The sequence below is a fragment of the Canis lupus genome, chromosome 25, assembly GCF_048164855.1.
Source record: "Canis lupus baileyi chromosome 25, mCanLup2.hap1, whole genome shotgun sequence".
In the NCBI taxonomy this organism is placed as follows: Eukaryota; Metazoa; Chordata; class Mammalia; order Carnivora; family Canidae; genus Canis; species Canis lupus.
Genome location: NC_132862.1, coordinates 41,101,543 through 41,108,776, shown reverse-complemented (window position 1 = coordinate 41,108,776; position 7,234 = coordinate 41,101,543). Strand labels below are relative to the sequence as shown.

General features: G+C 43.7%; 1 long non-coding RNA gene across 1 annotated transcript; it reads left to right on the top strand.

Moving 5' to 3' along the window:
• The first annotated feature begins 3,120 nt into the window (after window positions 1-3,120).
• Window positions 3,121-5,500, top strand: LOC140616897 (uncharacterized). Its single transcript, XR_012017215.1, has 3 exons — window positions 3,121-3,504; window positions 3,789-3,985; window positions 4,730-5,500. It is a non-coding gene; the product is annotated as an uncharacterized lncRNA (long non-coding RNA).
• The last annotated feature ends 1,734 nt before the right edge of the window (window positions 5,501-7,234 follow it).

The window sequence follows — 7,234 nt, the reverse complement described above, 5'->3', positions numbered from 1 at the left end:
GTTATTTAACTCTAATTCAGAAATTAATATTTGTCAATATACAGACCTTCACATGTTTTAACTCTAGTTGTTATGCCTCAGTGCTACTTCTATGACTTTTTGGCTTTTAGTTCTATCTGTTCTTTAAACCCCACAAATTGTTCATTATTTGTTGCTGCTTCGTTCAATGTTTGGTTTTTATCCATGTGTTCATCCTTTTGTTCAGTCTCTATTCCTTTTTGCATCTTAATTCTTCCTTCTGAAATCAAGCTAAATATATCCCAGTCTAAAAGTTCCTAGTCTAAAGGATTCTTTAGTGAGCATCTATGTATAGTAAACTTAAGTAGTTTTTGTTTGTTTGTTTTTTTTAGTTTTTGTTTGTTAAAACAATCTTTATTTTATCAACTTTTAAAGATTTTATTTATTTAGTTAGTTAGTTAGTTATTTTAGAGAGAAAGAGAGCACATAGAAATAGGGGGAGAAGCAGAGAGAGAAGGAGAGAAAGAATCCCAAGCAGACTCTTCACTGAGCACAGAGCCCAATGTGGGATTGGATTGGATTGGATTCCACAACCCTGACATCCTGATCTGAGCCAAAATCAAAAGTCGGGCACTCAACCAACTGAGCCATCCCTTTCTGAAAGATTGTTTTTTAATATATAGATATAGAGATAGATAGATGATAGATAGATAGATAGATAGATAGATAGATAGATAGATAGATAGATAGATTGATAGAACTTTCTCTTGGCACACAGAAGCTTTCTTAGTTTCGGCTAAAAAGTCATCCTCTAAAAAAAAAAGTCATCCTCTAGCTATTAATATGTTTTCCTTCTAGCTATAAACATCTTCTCTTTGTCTTTGATATTTTGTAGTTTTACTATGGATATATCAGGATTTATCCTGCTTGAGATTTATGAAACTTCTTGATTCTGGACAGCCATGTCATTCACTTTGTCACGTCTGCTAAGTTGTACTTTTAAAAAAGTATTGTTGGGGTGCCTGGGTGGCTCAGTCAGTTAAGCATCCAACTCTTGATCTCAGCTCGAGTCTTGATCTCAAGGTCATGAGTTCAAGCCCCACATTGGTCTCCATGCTGGACATGGAGCCTATATAAATAAATAAATAAATAAATAAATAAATAAATAAATAAATAAAGTTTTAAAAAATTTTTTAAAGTATGGCTAAACTATTGTGTCCAAAATTAATTGGCAAAAGTATGATGAGAAACATTTTGCATTTTGTGTCAGAGTACCTCACTACAAAATATTTCTTTCTTACAAAGAAAAAGTCAATAATTTTATAAAGATGACTCTTCGGAATACACCACCTTAACCACATAATAGAAGTCAACATTACCGCTAATGAAACATATTGATATCATGGGCTTCCTAATATGATATACTAAGAAAGGCATGATATCATTGCTGTGATCTTCTTCCTTCCCAAAATGCATCAATCATTTGGAAACATCAGTCAAATCCAAATTGAGGGTCTTTCTACAAAAAATTAGCCAATACTCTTCAAAGTGTCAGGGTCATGAAAGACAATCTGAGGAATCAACCTGGATTAAGGGATAATAGAAGAGCCATGACAACTAACTGCATTGTGTCACTCAAGATTGGATTCTCATCCAGAGCAGGAACATTGGTAGCACAACGGATGAAATTTAAATAAGATCTATAGATTAATTAATAGTATTAATTAATAGTATAGTTGTATATGGTGTTAATTTCCTAGCTTTGATCGCTGTACTTTGGTTATGTAAGTTAATACATGAAGAAGCTGAGTGAAGGATAAATGCAAATTCATTGTATTATTTTTCAAGTCTGAAGTTATTTGGCAAGAACTATAAAGGATCTAATATTTTACTCTGCTTGTAAGCTAACAACCTAAACTACCACAGTTTCATTGATACTGGAAAAAGACATGATACTCCTGGGTCAGAGAAAAAGGACTTCATTACATACGGTGGTACCTAAGCAACATGAGCTTCATGATCACACTCTCTCCCCCTCCCCTCCAGGTCCCATAGAGGTGACACAGGTGGGTCAAGATAAATGCTATGTGAGCAGTGAGTTTGTATCACATGGCTCAAGAAATTGCAATCTCTTATAAGAGGCTGTAAAACCTTCTCAAACTTTGTCCTTGACAAAGATATTATCGTTATCTTATTGCAGAACAAATAAACTCTATTCTCCAAAGAGAGACATTCTCTCTATTATCCAAGGCTGTTCCCATACAAACATTCTTAAAAAGACAGTCAAGAACAAAAGGCTGTCCATGCCTCTCTTTACAAAATGTGCAGAAATATGATAGACCCATGGAAAATTCTCTCCTAACAATTTCAAAATGAAAAGTTAAAAAAAAAAAAGATCTAAAGCCTTCAACAAAATTGAAGTCTTAGAAGAGGTTTTTTACCCCTCTGTTAAAAATGAGAAATTGAATCACAGAAAAGTGAAGGCGCCTGCTTACATCATACTCTCAGCAAGAAGAATCAGACCTAAAACACCCAAACCACCTACATCTCCAGCGCCATCCTTAGACTCTTTACCCAAAAAGGCCCATTACCAAATTTTCTGTGCTTCCATATCATGCAGGTTTTGATCCAAATAAGATGTCTCTCTCCCTGGTGCATCTTTCCCGGTTCTTAAGGATATATTCCCTCTGTAATGCATTAATTTGTCTTCCAATTACATGGCAATCCATTTCCTAATAATCAAACAAAAATAAAAATTTTAAAAAGCCATCTTACGGGGATCCCTGGGTGGCGCAGCGGTTTAGCGCCTGCCTTTGGCCCAGGGCGCGATCCTGGAGACCCGGGATCGAATCCCACGTCGGGCTCCTGGTGCATGGAGCCTGCTTCTCCCTCTGCCTGTGTCTCTGCCTCTCTCTCTCTCTCTCTGTGTGACTATCATAAATAAATAAAAATTTTAAAAAATAAAAAATAAATAAAAAGCCATCTTACAAGTATAACTGTACCTGTGTGGATTTTAGGGTGTTGTGTTTAAAACAGAGACCATCCAAAAAAAAAAAAAAAATCCAGATCAATACTGCCATGGTACCCAACATATCCAACGTAACTGTCTCCTGCTGTATGTCTTGTTATTCTATCTTATAGAAACGCTCTTCCAAGTGATATGCCTTCCTGGACTTGAAATCCTTAAAACTGTCACATCTGAAAAAACTCTGAAAACTTTTGTCAAAGGAAAAACTTCAAATCATGAAGGAAAAGAAGGGACAGGAAGTAAAATGAGCTGCAGTCGACCATCCTCATTCTCAAAAGGCCAAGCAAAGGGTCAAGGGCTGAGGTCACTGCATCTAAAAATGGGTGTTACACCCAGGCCTGCCGTGGATAAATATTCAACTTCCTTCCGTAGTAAAACCATTGAAAAAGGAATCTTAGAGCTAGAAAATTAACCTCAAGTGTATGTGACCCAGACACTGTCCCTGAGCAGGGAATATCTAGGGAGACCATGGTCCAGGGCAGTGCTTCTTAAATGATGTGAGTTTCACGATCCTGGGGGTAAGTAGGACACAGATTTCTGGGCACTGTTCCCACAGTTGCTGGTTCAGCAGGTCTGGGGTGGGACCTGAGAATTCGCGTTTTTAAGATCCTAAGAATGCTGCTGCTGATGGTCAGAGGACCAATCGTGTTCAGGGCATGAGTCCAGGTGGTAGCTTAGATTAGGGCATGAACATTCTCATCTCCATAGTCCCAGATCCCCCCATGTGGCAGGTGCTTATTGAATGGTGACTGCTTGAGTAGGAGGCTGTTTATTTTACTCTCTTAACCTGTTTCCTCCTCAGGGGAAGAGTCCACCACTTAAAGGAAGTATTAAGGGAAGACTCCAGGTGCTCTGACCAAGAAATGTGCCCAGAGGGCTGTTGCCCTGTTTCTAGGCTGCCAGGTGGTTGTCTTACTGCCTTTGTGACCGTCAACCCCGAACAAAAGGAGAACTAAGTGAAGGAGAAGTGAAGAAGAAACAGGAGGGCAACTGGAAGTGGTGAGACATGGGCATTAGAAGCTTTAGAGAAAAAAAAAAGAGAACCAAGCCTGGAAGTGGAACACAGGTCAGAGCCACAGAGCCCAGGCCTCTGCTGGACAAGAGGGTCAAGCCTAAGAAGGAAGGAGGGTAGGAGAGTTAGGACCCAGATTTCAATACCAGGAGGGAGATCCGAGGCTGGCCAGCTCTACGCCTGACCTGCATGACCCAGCAGAACCTAGTCTGCCTCTCCTTGTCCACCCGACAGCTGGCAGCAACCTTGTCATCGGGCCCTTCCCGGCTCACAGCTGCCCCTTCTACACCTCTTGGGACACCAGCTGCTGCCTTTTCCCTTCCTGAATCAAGCTGCTTATACTTCCCACCACCCTGCCACTTGTCCAGTCCCATAGGGAGGCCATCAGGGGGTGGGACATGCACACAGGCGCCTGTTCGCGTGCACACACACACACAGGGTGGCGGGTGGAAGATTGGGGGATGGGATGACAACTCTGTGGACTGCAGTTGATTTGCTGCTCCTTAGAGGACCCAAAAGTTTTCCTTAAAGAAAAAAAAAATGCAGAAAGGCCCCAACTCCTGATTGGCTAGCTGCTGGACTCTGGAATGCCTCCCTTACCGTATTTGCTCGCATAGAAGATGCTGCTGCAGAAGAAATGTGTCCTTTTTGCCAAGCCCTAGTGAAGGTGAAAGGGCAGGAGCAGCACATGCACATTGATTTCACCCTTACAGTCTTGTCTTCCTTTCCAGTTTGTGACCGTTGCCCTAGCAATCCAGTTCCGCAGGAGGCCCACCCTGGCTGGAAAGGAAGGCTGAAGCATGCGGTTGACCAGAGGGAGAACGGGGACTTCTCTGATGATTTTCCTTGAGGCTCATCATCTAAACACACACTACTGTTTCCCCCTGGGCTTCTCATGCAAGGATATACGGTATTTCATGTGAGGAATGTTCTATTCACCATCTCTAACCTTTTTGAATAGGGGAAGGGATTAGAATGATCTTATAGCTGATCAATTCTCCAGTGCCTGGAACGCTCCTCCCCCACAACCTCCTGCCCCCCCCCCCCCCCAGCAGAAACCTTCCACTCCCACCTCCACCACCTTCCCCCTGGTCAGCAGTACATTCTTCCATCCCAACCCAGGGCCAGGAGGGCTAAACAGGGGAGCGGAGGGGGGCAGGCAAGGAGAGGAAGTTTGTGCCTGAACGTGTGCTGCAGTTACATTCCAGAGGCAAACAGAAAATAAAATAGAAGGAATGAAAGTGAGGTCACCACTGTTTTGTATTATCCATGGCTCTGCAACTCTTCATTCATGCAGATAACCGCCAGGGGACAAGATTCCCCGCAAGGTCAGAAATGGAGAGCCTCAGAGACTGTCTCGTCGCCCCCGCTCAGTTTTCAGTAGCCTGCTCAAAGGATTAGAGAGTTTCAGTGACCCGATGAAGGTCACACAGCCAATTCCTAACAGATCCAGGGTGAGCACTCAAGTCCCCTAAAATGTTGGTCAGGGCTCATTCCATACACTTGGTGCTCATTCACATGAATCCTGGAAGTATTTATTGACTGTATCTTCCTTCAGACAGCCCCATGGGTGAGGTAGTGGTCAGAGTGGTAGACCGGGGACTTTTGATGGGTGGGCAGGGCCCCTTGAGGACTGAGACAGTCTCACAATGACCGTTCTGGTTGCACAAACCCAGGGCAATTGAGGGGAACTGAAATTCGATCCTTTTCTTGCCTTTTTTTCCCCCTCCAACAGGGCATGAGAGCCAGTGAAAACCCCAGCCAGACACACTAAGCACTAAGCAGCCTCTGAATCACTGAGGACAGAGAAGGTGGCACTGAGCCCTGCCTGGTGATCTGGGGGGCTGCAGGGCAAGTCCATCCTCTTTGCCTCCCTGCTGTCACGGTCACAGTAGCCAGTGCAAGCAAGGCTTTCCCGTCCCTCTCTGTGTCCACGCCTAGCCGAGTGTGTGAGTGTGCGTGTGCGTGTGTGCAGAGCTGGGAGCTCTGGCCTGTTTCTGTGTGTTCTTTTACACACAGCCGCTTCCTCTTCTGCCGCTCACTGCCACAACCCTCCGAGAGGTCAGCACGAGGTTTCCATTAGTGAAGCACATTTTTGTGCTATGGATATTGAAGCAGGGGGGAAAGAAAGCAGACTGTTGTCCATGATGGATGGCTTTTCTAGAGGACTTCCCAGGGTGGTCCTTAAGGGGGCCGCGATGGAGCCACGAGGGACCCACCGCTTCACAACATTCCCTTGTTTCAGTTAGACATCTGTGCCGGGGTCTGTCTGCCCTGCTGCCAGCCTCTCCCACCTCCGTTCCTCCCGTGCTTTCCCCTCCCCTGCCCCCTCAACACCCCCACTTCCGGTTCACCTGAACACAAAAAGTACTTCTGTCGAATTCCTCTTTTACAGTAGAAAATAAAGTATCCGTGTGCTTGGCTTGATCATGGGTATGGCTGCTCCGAAGAGGAAACGATGGCTTGGGGACCAGAGCTCATGAAATAGCACTCATTTTTCCTGCATCTTAAATATATCTATTTCCCCATTCACAATGCTGAGGTTTTCTTAGCTTTGTAAGTGTGATTTTCCACAATCATCCCCTTATCAACCTACAGCCTGAATGAGATGAGGTAGACAAACCAGTAGCTCATCTCTGGATTCTCAGCATCCTGCACCGTGCCTCAAACACGGTTAACATGAGTAGGACAAATGTTTAATAAAAATAACTAAGAGTCTATGGAAATTTAATTTATAAATCACTTTCCCTCGGCTCAGGTAACACCATTTTTTCATAATAGAAGGAAGAGGCTCTGAGAGCTTAAGAGAAGGAGTGGGGAAGCAAATCCAGTCCTCCGACTTGAGGTCCCCTGCTAGTCCATCTTGTCACCCTGTTAGGGGGAACCTAGAACCTTTGTGGCCAGAAGGGCCTCTGCCCTCAGGGTGCTTTCAACCTAGCTGGGGCTCAGAACCTATAGAGGAAATAATACAGAACAATTCGGGGAAGTAGATGCTAATAATACAACACAGATGCTTTGGGGACAGATTACCCCTAAAGACAGGAATGAATTGAGGCCCATTATCTCAATTCAATGAGGAGAAAATGGAAGGACCATAAAGAATTGGAGGAGTTCATCCAAGGTCACATCACTGAGAACAAAGACAAGTTCATCAAATCTTTAATCTAGCTGAAGGGTTTTCAAAGAGCTTTTGGGGACAGGTGGAATGAATGGCTGACAGGAGGCTCAGACCTCCC